At 44.1% G+C, this 15626-nt stretch overlaps 1 long non-coding RNA gene across 1 annotated transcript in view; it reads left to right on the top strand.

Annotated features, from left to right (window-relative positions):
• Positions 1 to 1338: 1338 nt before the first annotated feature.
• The window catches only part of LOC141074768 (uncharacterized), a 94935-nt gene continuing 80647 nt past the window's right edge, over positions 1339 to 15626 (top strand). Inside the window, exon 1 of the long non-coding RNA XR_012227206.1 lies at positions 1339 to 1480. This is a non-coding gene — a long non-coding RNA (uncharacterized lncRNA). The remainder of the gene's footprint in view (positions 1481 to 15626) is intronic.

Genomic DNA, 15626 nt, shown 5'->3' on the forward strand with positions numbered 1-15626 from the left:
TGTATATAGCACCTTTCAGATATTTTCCGACAGCACATGGAAGAAAATCCTATTCTGTACTTTATGCCTGCAACTTGGTAACTCTTAGGTTATGTTCACACATTGCATTTTTGCTGCAGTTGTTTTCTGCAAGAACAACCTGCTCTGTTGGCAGTATCTTGGCAAGTTTTTCTGCATTTTTTTTCTTTTTTGCTACGTTTTTCAGGATCTCAAAAGTTCAGCTTTGCTTTGTTTCCACCACAGAAGCATGAACATGGGTCACCAATGCAAGACATACAATATGTGAAACCATTAAACCATTTTGGGAAAAAAAGGGCAATTTGATCAAATTATTTAGAGGAAAAACATTTTTATGCCTGAAAAATAGTGACTATCCTGAACAAAAAGTTCACATGAGCTCATGATAAAATACACAATTATAAATGTAACAATGGGGGGGGGGGGGGAACTCGTCAGGAATAGTTTACCTAAGACATTAGCAGAGCATTGAGTTTGTAGGACAGGGTTTACTTTCACACTTTGGTCAGCCCTTGAGTTGATCAGGTATTGTTCAATTTCCCACCTTGGTCGGCCAGTATTTACTTTCTACATATCACTAATTTAATTAAATTGTGCTAATCCTAACTGCCATTCTCAGGTGAGGAGAGCCAAGAAATTATGGTTTAAACTTGGTAAAATCACTAAAATTAATGAGTTTCATATCCTGCTGTACCTACCTTTTTCACTAAAAACACAGCAAAACCTGATACTTGTGTGTTTTGCTGCCTTTTGCACTTACTCATTGCTTTCTATGGGTTAAAAAATGCTGCAAAAACTCTGAAAGAAGTGTCATGCTGTAGTTTTCAAAAATGCAGCAGTTTTGAAATTCAATCAGAAAAAAAATCCATTCTTGTGTGCATGAGATTTCTGAAATCTGATTGCTTGTGCTGGTACTGTAAAATGCAGGTTAAAATTTGCATAAAACACAGCAAAAACTCAAGGTGTGAACACAGCCTTATATATTGTGTGAACAAAATGACAAATATATTTAAGTCACTGGATAGATAGTGGATAGACAAGATAGATAGATAGATAGATAGATAGATAGATAGATAGATAGATAGATAGATAGTGCTTTACCAGCTAGTGGTATCACGAGAGACGGGTATGTATCGCACAGACAGAGGTCTGCTGCAATCTAAATCCAGGACAGTTTGCTGGGTCTTGTTGTCCCATAAACCGATATAGTTGATTATGGCTGGGCTGGATTTAAGGGTTAACCAGAAAGTGATGGGTGGGTTTGGTTAACCACATACGTCCCAGGGGGTGTGTTGCTGTGATGTCAGAAAAGTCCTAGGTGCTTCCTGGTTGCATCACATGAAGAGGGAGAAAAAAGGCCATGAGTGAGTCTGGAGCCTGGTTTGGAGCTACTGATAGTCCAGGAAGCTACTGAGGGTCTGGACTAGAGACAGGACCCATGTGAAGCAAAGCTGTTAAGCAGGTAACCCAGAGCATGGGGAATGGTGTGAACTGACAGGTGTTAGTTATTGAACTGTGTGGACATAACCGGATTTGAAATGGACTAATAGGGAAGATATGTTTCTGTAAATCGTGCAGATGTATCTGCTGAAGAGAATGTACAGCATGTCGGGTCTGTGAGGTTTACATGGCCTACAGTGGTTTATGATTGTGAAATAAACCAGAACTAGAGTTATTGAAATGAAGAAATGGTTGCTGTATGATTGAATATCACTGCCAAGTGAGTGCTCCCCAACCCGCTTAGTGATTGCTACTTCACATGTGGAGAACAATTCTAAGGGCACTCTGGTAGCCTTGATGTTAGGGGTGACAGATGAGGCCTACAAACAGTTGATGGGGCAAAGGACGAGGTTCACATTTCTGGATTCTGCAGCAGCACATGCAGAAGCAAGCATCTGGCTGTGGCTCAGGGGAGCCACGAAGATTAAAGCACCTGGTTGTAACTCAGCGGGGTTACGGAGTTTATCAACACACTCAATCCATATTTGATATGGTTCGGAGGAGTGTCCCAGGACCAAGAACGACCACAGCAGGAGCTGTGCAGAATGCCCAGGGTGGATAGGTGTGCAGCAGCAGGGTGCCGACAACTGGGGGCAGGGTCAGCGTTTGGGGCAGGCAGACCAGGCAGATGCCTGGGGCCCCTACCTACAAAGTGAGCCCCCTGTGTCTGCAGCCCCTTTATGAAGTTCCCAGAGGGTGTACAGCAGTGAATAATGCTGTGCATTGCTCTGTAGTCCCGGAGAATCTCTTGCAAACCCCCCTTGAGTCCCCCTATCTCTCTCTTTCTCCCTGCAGTCAGGTTAAAAGTTGAGAGTGAGGGTGAGGGGCCGATTACAGCAGAGTGACAGTGTCACAGCAGAGGTCAAAAGCCATGTCTGTGTTCTCACCTCCTGAGTTCTCATCCTGGCTGCTCCTAGCACTGTCCTGAGAATGGATACGCCTAAGTGAAGCCACAGAACCTGGTAAGTAAGAGCAGCAATAACAGGTCAGAGAGCACTGATTTACTCACTGTGGTCTCAGAGCTCTGTGCTGATCACTGCAGGATCAGGATTCACAGCCACATACAGCAGTGATCAGCATGGGTTCTGTGCACAGTCACTAATCACGCTTGTAATGTGACAGGGCGACCTACTGTCACTACTGTCTGGATGACACAAGACAGGAATATTGTCTGCTGAATTAGGATATTTATGATATAGAGATAAATGAATTCCCATGTGAAATAATAAGGGTAAACCACACACATATATAGTACAGGTGTGCATATGAATCAGCGTTTTTGGTGCATTTTTCTTTTTTTTGCAGCCAAAGACTACTCTCTTGGCAGTAAAAAGACTGCTTTCAAAGCATCCATTTTTTAGGGTATGTGCAGATGATCCGGAAATGGCAGCACTTGGGACATGTGCTCCGTCCAAAGTGCTGCCATCTTTTGAACACAGATAATTCCGATTCCGCATGTGGTCACTGAACCGTGTGGAATCACCGCATCCAGTATATTGTACGGGTGAGATTTCTCTTGCAGAGACTCGCATCTATACAAGATAAATTGAGATGCGGTTGTCTGGAGAGACGTGCCCCATGGCCATCTCCACAGGTGAGCAGCGGGCATCTCTGGACACATAGTGGAGATGGAATTTCTTGAAATCCCATCCACTATGCTGTAACATCTGGACGCTGCGGGTTGGATGCTATACAAGTACACAGCAGCTGTGGACACATACCCTTAGAGCTTTTGCTATTTGTTTTTTTTTACAGTATGCATTTTGTCTACAGTACATGTTTAATAAAGTTTGTTTTATTCACCAAAAACATAGCGAAAAATAACGTTGTGACATTTGCAGCTTTTTTTAAAACTTTTTTCATTGCTTTCTACGGGTGAAAAACATTGCTGAAAGACGTGACACGCTGCAGATTTAAAAAACGCTGCAGTTGTGAGATTCAGTCAGGAGAAAATAAAAGGGTGTGCAGGAGATCTCTGAAAATCTCAGTCTTTGCTTGTGCTGTAAAATGCTGTAAATTTCTTATTTGCAGAAGAAAAAGCTGCAAAAATTCTGCATATGAACGTGGCCAAAAGCTGCTTTTTAAAGTGCCAGCAAAACATATGAGATTTCCGAAATCTCCTGCATGCGCTTGTTTTTTTTCTGACTGAATTTCAGAACTGTAGCGCTTTTTAAATCTGTAGTGTGTCACTTAATTCAGTGTGTTTTCACCCGTAGAAAGCAATGAAAGAATAAAAATAGGCTGCCGATATTGCAACGGCATTTTTCGTTGCAATTTTTTAAGTGGTTTTGGTGAATTAAACTATTAGGTCTCGTTCACAGTTCAGTATTTGGTCAGTATTTCACATAAGTATTTGTAATGCAGAAACAGCAGCGGAACAACGAGAGGAAAAGTATAAGGCTTCTTTTACACTTGCCGTGGTTTTTGCGGCCCGTTTTTGCGGGCCGTATTGTGGTAATTTTCACGGTATTCTGTAAAAACGGGCCGCAAAAATCTTCTCGGATCGCCGTTTTTCTGGTTTGGAATACCTTTTGAAAAGTCAGAAAAAAATGGAAGTTGTTAATAAAATTGAAAAAATGAATTCACCCTTTCTCCAGTGCCATTTTCTTCTGATCTTCACAGTGTGCAGAGCTCTGTGTCCTTTGTTTGTCTCAAACTTTGGATTTCAGTTTTCTGAACATGTAGAGTAATTTTGAAGATGATGTGATTCTGTGTTGGTTGCTTAACCAGCAGTTAGAGCATGAGCAGAGAGCAGCAGCTGTACTTGCACCAATGAGACTGTTGGTGCACCCAGTTTTGTTGCAGCGTTCGTGGAAGGGTCATTTCCATATGCTGTACAGTGACTTGCGCCTGCTCCTGGAGAAATTCTTCACATACTGCCGTATGTCCGTGGCATCTTTTGATTTGGTGTTGTCAGAGGTGCGGCCCCTGGATAACATTGAAGGATACCAGAATGCATCGCTGCATTTCTCAGGAACAGCGGCTTCTTGTGACATTGAGGTAATGACAACCTTATTTTAAATAATTAATTTCGGCTTTTAATGTTTCATGATAGATTACTAATGTCTACCTTCGTCTTTTTTTAAAATTACAGATTCCTTGCAACACGCAACTCTTTTTCGGCACTTCATTTTGAGTTCCTATTAGGGATTACTACAGTGTCCAAGATAGTTGCACATACCTGTTTGGTATTGTGGGAGCGGCTAAAGGAGATTGCGGACTTCCAAAAAAATGCACAGTTTCCACACTGTATCGATGCGCTGGATGGGAAGCATATCCGGGTCAAAAAAAGTATTTTCTGGCTGCAAATTTTTCAATTATGAACATTATTTTTCAATTGTACTTATGGCTATTGCTGACAGCAATCACAATTTTGTAATGGTCAGCATTGGGGCTTATGGGAGCACATCTGATACAAGGATCTGGAGTAGCTCTCAAATTGATTACCATTTGAGGAATAACCAATTAAATGTCCCCGAACCTGCTTTATTACTGGACTACACCAACCACCAATTTCCATTTGTCCTGGTTGCTGATGAGGGTTTTGGACTCACCCCAAATGTAATGCGGCCATTTCACCGACGATCTTTAGATTCACGGAAGAGGATCTTTAATTATAGACTTACAAAAGCATTAAGGTACATTGAGTGTGCCTTTGGGATCCTGTCGGGAAAGTGGCATGTACTCATGAGCTGCATGGAAGTAGGACCAGAGAGTGCAATATTTATTGATAAGGCGTGTGTGGTGTTACACAATTATGTTAGACGAGATGAAGTAAAAAAAATGCTTGGACGAAGCATTTCATAGAGAAACGCGCGTCGGGTGTGGTGGGTTCCCTGGGTTAATCCTCCTGGTAACTATACCTTTTTATGTGAATGTATATTTAATTGGTAAAAGACTTGTTTTTGTTTGGCACTATCATGGAAAGTATTACTTTGCGATCTTACATATTGTTGTTCTATGCAACTGGGAGCACATTTTTTTTCATATATTGTTACTTGATAGTGGCTGTAGCAACTTGTGCTTTTACTACTAATTATTTTGTTTATTCATGTGCCCCTAGCTGCATTTAACAAAAGAACAATTATGAGTGTAACTATGATTATTATACTTAGTGCTGGATCTTGAATTTTCATAATAGTATAAAACCAATTTTTGTTGACATTTCTCATATTTGTCTTGAGGTTAATTACCTGGGTATACCCACCTTTTGTTTCCTGTATCTTCTGGTGTCTACCCTTTATTTTTATCTGTTTTATTGTCTTTTCAATAAAGATTATGTTGTTTATTATGATATAGCCTTGTGTAAAGCTTTTTCTTTGTTTTTTTTATATATTTTTGCTTTATGGCTCTTGCTTTCTGTGGAAACTCCATCGGACAACACCATCAACACCTCGGATCAGCGAGTTAATTTTGGTCGCTCTGCAGCAGCTGCAATTGCAATTCAAGAGGTTTTTGCAGATTATTTTGTGTCTTCCCAGGGAGCCGTCTCCTGGCAGCAGGCGGCCATTTCATCAAATGATTATTAAGACCCAAAGTGTGGATTGTGGCGGCTGATTTCCCTGCACATTTTGAAAAACACACAAGGAAATCAGTGTTTTTACCGTCTGCAAATTTGGTGGTATTTTTGCTACAGACATTTTTGCTTCCAGCCCGTATGCAGCAATGTGCTTACAGACTTGAAAACTGATGTCACTCAGGTCACATGTCTCTAATCCAATTTGATCTACTCTACAATTAACATTAGTTCTGATCTTCTGTGGCACACTGAAACTAGAGTACTAATCAAGTCTCACAAAGCTACACAACATCAGAACTAACGGCTGGACTTACTGATCCCAATCAAAAACATTCTCACAAAGTTACTTTGCTAAATTTTGTTTAACAAAATATATATATTTTTTTAGAAAAAAATATTGTGCAGAAATGTTTCTGAAATACAAAAAAACAAACATTTCCTACGTGGCCAAATTGGCATTTGTTATTAAAACTGGTTATGCTGCAATTCCAAATTCACATAATAAGGAAATTGGGGATGTCGTGGTCAAGCATCCCCATCTGGGAATGCTCAGAAGATTGAGGAGTGATAAAAATACTAGATGAGCCCTGAAACTGCCATGTGCCCCTGGAAGACTGTGGCAGATTTGCACTAGCCTGGCGCTGCATAAAAGAATCGCGTACTCTACACCTCGTTGACTGCTTAAACCCATCAATAGCCTCCTCCAAATCAATCTGATGGGGTTCGTGAGAACATATGTAGATGACACTGTTGATCATGCTAATGCAGCTCTGCTTGTTTTCTGGGAGCACATTACGAAAATATGGGCTGAAGCTCCTTAATAGCTCCTCCTGTGGGCATTCTGGTTTTTTTCCCTTAAAAAGTCAAGGATCTCTTGGGATGTCTCAGATGGAGGCATCGTTTCAAGGACAGCAGCAGCAACAGAAGCAGTAGCAGCAGCAGCTCTCCTCTTCCCATGGCTCCTTCCACTTGTGCTTGGCTGAGACGGAATGTCCACAGTGACCACCCTTTCTGCAGGATATTCCGAACTCTCTTCTGCAATGATGATTGGTTCGCTTGACTAAAAGGAAGTACTTGCACCACTGCTGTAGACTGTTGCTGCTGTGATTGTGTGGACTCTGCAGGAAGACTTTCTTCAGTTCTGCAAATGAGAATAGGCAATTTAAGTAGCTAGACAACAAACATCAACATAGAGGATACATATATATGTATGTATGTATGTATGCTTACTCACATATGCCAAGGACAGGAAGCAGAAATTGAAGCTGTTTAGTGAATCTGTGCGGCTTCATTTCTTCACCACCAGCCTCTCCTGACCTCTGCCTCTCAGCTTTGACTTTTAATTCTCTTTTTCATTGGTCCCTTGCAGATCCCTACTTGGTCTCAATGTAGTTCACTGAAGTGGAAAAAAAACATAACTCAATTTTGCACTTTTTAAATTGTAAACAACAAGTATATCATGTCATGTGCTGAGTACATACATATAAAGTCTTGCTCCATGACATCTGCGTGCTGCCAGCGGTTTGGGATGAGGGATTGGGCCACATCCTCCCAGGCCCGCTCTTTCATGTCCCAGTCGAGATAGCTCTCACGCCTGGAATCCAAAATGCAGGGATGATCCTGAAGCAAAAAAAGGGGGGTGATCTGCAATAGCATATTTTGGGAAAGCAAACAGCACTTAAATAACATGACTAATCCGTCACCCCTCCTTTGCACACTGCCAAACCCCTCTTTTGCACTCTGCAACCCCTCTTTTGCACACTCAGCCAATAATTCATTTGCACTCTATGCAAACCCTCTTTTGCAATCTGCAACCCCTCTTTTGCACACTCTGCCAACCCCTCTTTTGCACTCTATGCAACCCCTCTTTTGCACACTCTGCCACCCCTCTTTTGCACACTTTGCCAACCCTTCTTTTGCACTCTATGCAACCCCTCTTTGGCAGTTTGCAACCCCTCTATTGCACACTCTGCCAACCTTTCTTTGTACTCTATGCAGCCCCTCTTTTGCACTCTGCAACCCCTTATTTGCACACTCTGCCAACCCTTCTTTTGCACTCTATGCAACCCCTCTTTTGCACTCTACAAAACCTCTTTTGCACTCTCAGCCAAACTTTCATTTGCACTCTATGCAACCCCTCTTTTGCACACTCTGCCAACCTTTCTTTTGTACTCTATGCAACCCCTCTTTTGCACTCTGCAACCCCTCTTTTGCACACTCTGCCAACCCTTCTTTTGCACTCTATGCAACCCCTCTTTTGCACTCTGCAACCCCTCTTTTGCACACTCAGCCAACCCTTGTTTTGCACTCTATGCAACCCCTCTATCTTTTAACACCCCCTCCCATCTCTGTATGACCCCCATCACACTTATTAAACCAATACTGAAGGTCCTAGACAAGAGTCCTAAGAGTGTATATGATGATACCGAGTCTGTCCTGACCATAGATACAGAGGTAAGTGAATCACACTACTGTATTGACTGCCGGGGGTGGGGGAGGTCTAATCAAGTTGTGACTCAGAATTGTGAGATGACAAATTCTGATGCCGCATTTGTCACAAAAAAGAAGTTGGTGACAGTGACGGACTGTAGTTCTCTAAGGAATCAGTTGACGGTGAGGGATCAGATACCAAGAGCAAATGCTCATCGTAGATGGAGCGGGTCCCCTTGACTGATAGCTCGAGATGAGAGGGACGTCTTTTCTCGGGGCCCTGGATCATGGTCATATGTTCATCCCCACTGGTTTGAACAGAGGGGGAGGGTATTTCATGTACTAACTAGTGGTATAACTAGAGACAGATATGTATCGCAGAGGTCTGCTGCGATCTAAATCCAGGATAGTTTGCTTGTTGTCCCACATGTTACGCAATTAACCCAGAGCATGGGGAATGGTGTGAACTGATGGGTGTCAGTTATTGAACTGTGCGGACATAACCGTAATTGAAATGGACTAATATGGCAGATACGTTTCTCTAAAGCGTGCAGATGTATCTGTTGAAGAGAATTTATGGTCTGTGATGTTTACATAGCCTACACTGATTTATGATTGTGAAATAAACCAGAACTAGACTTATTGAAATTAAGAAATGGTTGCTGTATGTTTGAATATCGCTGCCAAGTGAGTGTTCCCCAACCCGCTTAGTGATCGCTAAGCCACAATAGATAGATAGATAACAGATAGATAAGGAGATAGATAGATAGACAGATAGTGGAATTATGGGTGCATGCCCTCAATGATCAAAAGTACTGGTACAACACGTGCTCCAAAAAAGTAAGACAGCACTCTACACCAAAATTAAAAATGAGGATACACTTTATTAATCCATGGATTTACAAACTCTCATTGGCTTTCCCAGGGATCTGGTGACTTTGTATGATCCCTGCGGCCATTTAGAGCTGGATTCACTCTCCCCACCTTCGGATAAATCACATACATTTGCAAAAAGTGAGTGCTGCTGCACTTGTGGCGCCCTGCGTCTTCATCTCCACAAAAGGGTTAAATATGTACTGTTCTGTATGTGTTTAGTGAGCAATGGGAGTTATGCTTTCTCTACTAGACACACGCACACAATTTGCCTCACTCCCCCACTTTGTCTGAAGCTGAGAGCTTTGCAGACATACCCTAACTGGGAGGGGGAGGGGCCGAGCTGTTCTCAGTGTGAAGGAGGAAGAACACATGGACGCCATGATGACATGTGGCTGATCCAGGAGTGAGAGCTAAAAAGCAGGGAACCAGCCCCTAGATCATCCATGCTTTCAGAGCTGGGTGATAAGCTGAGAGACTGCGTGGGATTACACAGCCAGCAGAAAAGTGTTTTCCCTCAGAAATACTGCAATAACCTGGAATCAGTGAAGGACAGTGCAAGTGGGAACTTGAGCTGCGTCACAAAGGATTCAAACTGCAAGTTGCTGAAGGCGAAATACACAGTGAGTAGAGGAAGTACTGGGAAGTTCTAAACTCCAGAAATCCTTGGTCCCAGAAGGGATTAGAATAGCAGGAGGTTACACTGAGTTACAACAAGGAAAGATAACTCCCATTCTCCAGAGCAGACTGTAACCTGGTGAGAGTTGTAATATCTCCTCTGAACTGTTCCTCAACTACAGTAAATGATAAAGTGACTTTCCTTGTCTCCTGGCTTATTACTTCATGCCTACTACTTGCATCACAATCTCTGGGGGTCCTGCCCTGGTTGGAGATGGTTTTAACATCTGCGCTGCCATCACCATCTTCTCCCCCAGAGATCATCTGCAGTGCCGGCTATACTACAGTCGAACACTCCAACTGGCATCACGAATCACTACATAACCTTTCTCCCCATTCAATTCTACCCCTTTTACATGACCGCCTGGGGCCACGGACCGGGTCACCGCCGCTGTGACATCTCCCATTGAAGTTAACGGGTTCGGTACTTAGTACCCCACAGCCCCTCGGGCGCATCATTTTTGGCATCACAAACAGGATTCGGACAGGATTACCGTGCATGCCTAAAGTCCTACAGGAGCAACGACCTGCAGCAACTGAAACGGTGAGTCGCACCCCTGCAAAGGTTAACTAGGGGGGGAAGATGTCTAATCCCTGCGACGCTCAGGGTGCAGCAACTGCAGCTCCCATATTGCCTCTCACCATGCCTTATATGCCGGGTGCAACATGGCTGCCACAGTACAATGGCGAATCGCACACCTTAAGTGACTTTAAAGGGAAGCTGCGTAGCATGTTTGAAATTTACCCTATGTCAGAGGAGCAGAAAGTCAGTATACTTACAAGTCAGCTCAGTGACGCTGCCCAAAAAGAAGTTAAATCTTGGCCAGTCACTGATAAAAAGACTGTAAAAGACATTTTTGCTAAGCTAAAGGATACTGTTGAGACCCGTATTGCTTCAGAAGTAAAGATGCGATTTTTCAGCTGCAGACAGAAGCCACAGGACACTGTCAGAGACTATGCCCTTAACCTGCAGGAGGCGCTGCAAGCCATTAAACAAATTGATCCAGATAGTGTAAAGGCCCAGTCAAACTAAGCGATCTCGCTAGCGCGATTGCTGATTTTGTGACACATCAGCGATCTCGCCAGCGAGATCGCTGTGTGTGATGGGGATCAGCCACCGGCCCTCCTGCTGGTTATCGCTGATCGTGCTCGAGTGGTCTGGGCCATTTTTCGATTGCTGGTCTCCCGCTGCCCAGCGCGCATCGCTGCATGTGGCAGCGAGAGACCAGCAATCAGCGACGCTGGACGCTGGTTGCTAATGTAAACGTCGGGTATCCAGGAGCAGCAGCTCCTGGATACCCGCTGTTTACCTTGGAAACCAGCATACACGCTGGTTTCCAAGGTAAGCGTCAGGTATCCAGGAGTCGCGCGGCTCCTGGATACCCGACGTTTACACTAGAAACCAGCGTCCAGCGTCGCTGGTCCTGATCGCTGGGGCTGTCTAACGATGTCCCAGCGATCCCATCATGTCAGATCATTGGTGGGATCGCTGGGACATCGTTTAGTGTGACGGGGCCTTAAGAGATGAGAACAAAATGCTGAAAGAACAGTTTATTGAAGGTCTTCTGTCTGACTCCAGTAAGGTACAACTGCACATGATGTCATTGCAGAACCCTGACATGGACTTTGTTCAGTTTAAGGACAGATCCATCCATATCTTAAGAGAATCTACCTATGTCTGCACTGAGCCAGTTAAACATCCAGCAGTTACATACCACCAGGGGGCAGTATCCTCACCCCAGGTGCCTGCAGTACAGCACATGCAGACTCCAGTTGATGATTCTATTGCAGATTTACGGCTGCAAGTACAGGAACTGACTAAAAATATGGCTGGTCTATGTAAAACTGTTCAGACTCTCCAGACTTGTCCCCCCACAGAGAGGATCCAACTAGCATCAAGTCCGGATGATCTCCCATGGCGACGGCCAAAGAGGATGTCACAACATCAGCGACGACTGACTCGCACCGGCAGGAGAACAACGGACCGATTTGATTCTTCTGGGAGACCCATCTGAAGACAGTGCAATAAAGTGGATCACATCGAAAGAGAATGTACTTTAAATGGGCAACCCCTGGGGGCAAGGACCACCCCCCAGGAGTAAGACAATCTGGTCCCACTAACTGGAGAAACAGGTATGTTGGAGGACGTCCACTTATACCCGTGGTAGTGGATGGTATCCCCTTCACCACCCTCATGGACACTGGATCACAGGTAACCACCATGCCTCACACACTGTACCAAAGATATTGGACTGAGACTGATTTCACCCAACTTCCTGATGGTAACTTGTCTTTAATAGCAAGTAATGGTCAACCTCTGACACAGGTGGGGTACAAAGAGGTTGTCATTAAAGTGGGGAAGGTGGAGCTCAAAGCTCAAGTTCTTGTTGTGGTAGAGGTGGAAAGAAGAGAGTGTCCACCTATCATAACGTTGGCCGGGCGTCCCTTAGATACCCGATGTGTACGTTAGTTACCAGCTCCCTGCATCAGCGCGCTGGTAACTAACGAACACAGCGACGCCGCGCGCTCTGCGATGCTGTGCTGATCGCTGGTGAAGCTGTCTGCTTGACAGTTCACCAGCGATCATGTAGCGATTCACTAGCGATCCTGACACGTTGATATCATTGTCGGGATCGCTGGTGAGTCGCTATGTGTGACGGGCCCCTGACCGAGAGGTTCAAGCACTACTTGGCCTCATCCAAATTTACCATTTATACGGATAACAATCCATTAACCCTTCTGGAGACCGCCAGGCTCGGCACCTTGGAACAAATATGGATGGCTGGGTTGTCCAATTATGAGTTTGTCATTAAATACCGAGCTGGCACTAAAAACGCCAATGCCGATGCCTTGTCCTGTATGCCAAGTGCTCCTGTTCCGTATGCCAAGTGCTCCTGTTCCAGCAGAAGATCTAGAAGACCTGGAAGAAGTAGAGATGCCAGCATTCCACCGCCACAGTGCCTCCCAAAACTCTAACCACGTGACAGGGAGAAGTCTTGCCGTTCACAAAGTTTCTCTTAATCCACTACCTCACCATGGTTGGGCAGAGACGCAGAGCAGTGACCCGGCTATATGTATGGTCAAAGAATTCCTTGGATAAGCAGATTCATCTCCAGCTCCTGATGCACCTGCAGAGGTCCAACAGTTGTGGAAAGAGAGAAAGAAGCTGTTCCTTTATGAAGGCAAGTTGATCCGAAGAGCTATTAACTCACGTACACATGAACTGGTATGGCAGATCATGGTCCCCAGAAAGGACATGCCCATGGTCTTGGAAGCTTACCACAATCAAGCGGGACACTTCGGTTGGAAAAAGCTGGAAGTAGTCATCCGCGACCGCTTCTTCTGGACAGGTATGAGACGGTCTATTGAACAGTTGTGTAGGGAATGCGGCCCATGTAATCTCAGAAGAAATAATTCTGCCAATCAAAGGGCCCCCTTGAAGCCCATCATCACTAAACAACCTTTGGAACCAGTGGCCTTAGACCACGTGCAACTAACCCCAAGCCGATCAGCGTATACCTATGCCTTAACAATAGTGGATCATTTTTCCCGTTTCCTAGTGGTCGTTCCGGTGAAAGAGCAAACAGCAAGAACAGCTGCAAAGGCATTCCAAGAATATTTCTGCAGACCCAATGGCTACCCAGATCAAGTGCTGACAGAGGTCCAGCCTTCGAAGCAGAAGTTTTTCAAGAATTTTGCTCCCTCTATGCATGTAAAAAGATCAGAACTACACCATACCATCCGCAAGGCAATGGTCTTTATGAAAAACTAAATCATCTTGTGATCAAATTATTGCAGATCCTACCACTAGAAGAAAGGAACCAATGGCCTGAGAAATTACCCGATTTGATTGAAATGTACAACCATATCCCAACCAGCACAACAGGATATGCCCCAGCTTACTTGATGCGTGCACGTCCAGGTAAACTCCCCATCGACCTGGAAATGGGAGTCTTAACTCCTGAAGCCATATCCAGCCAAATGGACACTGATTGGAATACTGAAAGACAACTGCAGTATCAAAAAGTTCAACAATGTGTAGAGGAAAGTCTTGTGCAAGCTAGGCAAAAACAGGAAAGGAACTTTAACAGACATGCTGAAGCAACCCCCTTACCAACAGGTGAACAAGTGCTGAAGAAAAAGAGAAGAACCCACAAGTTAGATGAGCAATGGGAGGCTCAGCCTTACACTATTCAGCCATCTAGTAATGACAACAGCAAAGTGTGTACCATCTCCAAAGACGGAGGAAAAACGTGTACTACCATAACCAGAGACAATCTGAAAGTATGTCCAGCACAATTGCGTGACAGAGTTGAGACTAAGGAAGATCCTCAGTTAAAGGAAAAGACTGATACCAAGATTCGCACTGTTCTAGGTGAATTCCCTATTTCTTGGCTACAAGTTAACAATGCAGTGGTAGTTCCAGTGATGGTGTTCCCACAAAGGTCTTTGCCAAAGACACCTAATTGTTCTGGAAGCGACAAATCGCTAACGCCAACCACTGACACTGTGCATGAGGAAGAATCAGAAAACTTGCCCACAGTTAGCAGTGAACCTGTTGTACCCATGGTAGGTTCAAAGATGCGTAGGAAGCTGCCTAGTATTTCAAACCCCTTTTCGCTATAGAAATGATTTATAGAGCTGATTTGTAAAAATAGTAAGATTAATAATTTGTTTTTGAGTTGTACTAACATTGAACTTTGCTTTAGGTAACATTATTGAAAATGTTAAATAAATTGTGCCCACATGGACTAATGTGAGATTTTAGTAGTAATTATGCCCTTTTCTACTACAAGAACTCTTGTAAAGACTTTTCAACTAGAGAAGAAGAACTGTTCATCGTGCCTTGGCAGGACGCCATCTAAAACAGCCAGTGCAGTGAATTTTCTATTATGGTCTGTGTGCACTGCAGCTGCACTCAGGGACGATCCAAACAATCAGAAGTGGTTTCGGGCTGTAATCCACGACTTCAACTCCATTACTGGGACTGTTTACCCATACTCAAGTTAAATATGTCATTTGTTATATGCTTATGTTCCTTGTGTAGCCCGAGGACGTGCTACCTTTAACTAGGGGGAATGTGGCACCCTGCGTCTTTATCACCACAAAAGGGTTAAATATGTACTGTTCTGTATGTGTTTAGTGAGCATTGGGAATTATGCGTTCTCTGCTAGACACACACACACAATTTGCCTCACTCCCCCACTTGTCTCAAGCTGAAAGCTTTGCAGACATACCCTAACTGGGAGAGGGAGGGCCCGAGCTGTTGTTCTCAGTGTGAAGAAGTAGGAAGAACGTTTGGATGCCATGGTGACATGTGGCTGATCCAAGAGTGAGAGCTAAACAGCAGGGAACCAGCCCCTAGATCATCCATGCTTTCAGAGCTGGGTGATAAGCTGAGAGACTGCGTGGGATTACACAACCAGCAGAAAAGTGTTTTCCCTCAGAAATACTGCAATAACCTGGAATCAGTGAAGGACAGTGCTAGTGGGAACTTGAGCTTCGTCACAAAGGATTCAAACTGCAAGTTGCTGAAGGCCAAATACACAGTGAGTAGAGGCACTACTGGGAAGTTCTAAACTCCAGAAATCCTTGGTCCCAGAAGGAA

This window comes from Dendrobates tinctorius, unplaced genomic scaffold, assembly GCF_039654945.1.
Source record: "Dendrobates tinctorius isolate UK_male_01 unplaced genomic scaffold, ASM3965494v1 ptg000015l, whole genome shotgun sequence".
Classification (NCBI taxonomy): domain Eukaryota; kingdom Metazoa; phylum Chordata; class Amphibia; order Anura; family Dendrobatidae; genus Dendrobates; species Dendrobates tinctorius.